General features: G+C 64.9%; 1 protein-coding gene across 30 annotated transcripts in view; it reads left to right on the top strand.

The window, feature by feature from the left end:
- Nucleotides 1–1,138, top strand: part of LOC113206569 (dystonin) — a 192,514-nt gene that overhangs the window by 154,979 nt on the left and 36,397 nt on the right. The gene's annotated exons all lie outside the window — the stretch shown is intronic.

The following is a 1,138-nucleotide window of genomic DNA, read 5'->3' as shown; positions in this document are numbered from 1 at the left end:
CGCGCTCAAGGAGGCCACCGAGTTCCACGACGCGCTGCAGGCTTTCGTGGACTGGCTGACGAACGCAGAGAAGGTCCTGAGCAACCTGAAGCCCGTGTCGCGCGTCATGGAGACCATCCTGCAACAGATCGAGGAGCACAAGGCCTTCCAGAAGGACGTGGGAGTGCACCGCGAGACCATGCTCAACCTGGACAAGAAGGGCACGCACCTCAAGTACTTCAGTCAGAAGCAGGACGTGATCCTCATCAAGAACCTTCTCATCAGCGTGCAGCACCGCTGGGAGCGCGTCGTGTCAAAGAGCGCCGAGCGCACGCGCGCCCTCGACCACGGCTACAAGGAGGCTAGGGAGTTCCACGACGCGTGGTCCAGCCTCATGTCGTGGCTGACGGAGACCGAGCAGGGACTCGAGGAGCTGCAGGTGGAGGAGGGCGTCGGAAACGATCCCGAGCGCATCAAGCAGCGCCTTGCCAAGCACCGCGAGTTCCAGCGTGCCCTCAGTGGCAAGCAGGCCACCTACGACGCGACCATGCGTGCCGGCAAGACGCTCAAGGACCGCGCGCCCAAGACAGACGAGACCGCCCTGCGCAACATGCTGACCCAGCTCAAGAACAAGTGGACCGCCGTCTGCGCCATGTCCGTCGACCGACAGCGCCGCCTCGAGGAAGCACTCTTGTACTGCGGACAGTTCAAGGACGCCGTCCAGGCGCTCATGGACTGGCTCTACAAGGTGGACAAGATCCTCAGCGAGGACGGCCCCGTGCACGGCGACCTGGACACGGTCATGGCGCTCGTCGAGCAGCACAAGCAGTTCGAGGAGGACCTCAGCAGCCGATCCGCCCAGGTGGAGTCTGTCAAGCGCACCGGCAAGGACCTCATGGACAAGGCGACGGCGGCGGACGCGGCGGCCATCAGGACGCAGCTCAGCGAGCTCACGTCGCTGTGGGACAAGGTAAGTACCGCACCGCGCGCCTGTGGGTAGGCCAGCCCGCCGCACGCGGCTGTCGTGCAGTACGGCCTACCCCCCGCCCGTAAGGGGCCCTCCCAGCTGCACGCCTAACGCCATGTTCCCTTCTGTCTTCCAGGTGAGCCGACTCTCGGACCGCAAGACGAAGCGGCTGGAGGACGCGCTCAAGGAGGC

The sequence above is a fragment of the Frankliniella occidentalis genome, unplaced genomic scaffold (assembly GCF_000697945.3).
Source record: "Frankliniella occidentalis isolate FOCC.00 unplaced genomic scaffold, Focc_3.1 Scaffold19, whole genome shotgun sequence".
Classification (NCBI taxonomy): Eukaryota; Metazoa; Arthropoda; class Insecta; order Thysanoptera; family Thripidae; genus Frankliniella; species Frankliniella occidentalis.
Note: the sequence above shows the minus strand (reverse complement) of the source record. Positions and strands in the feature narration are given on the sequence as shown.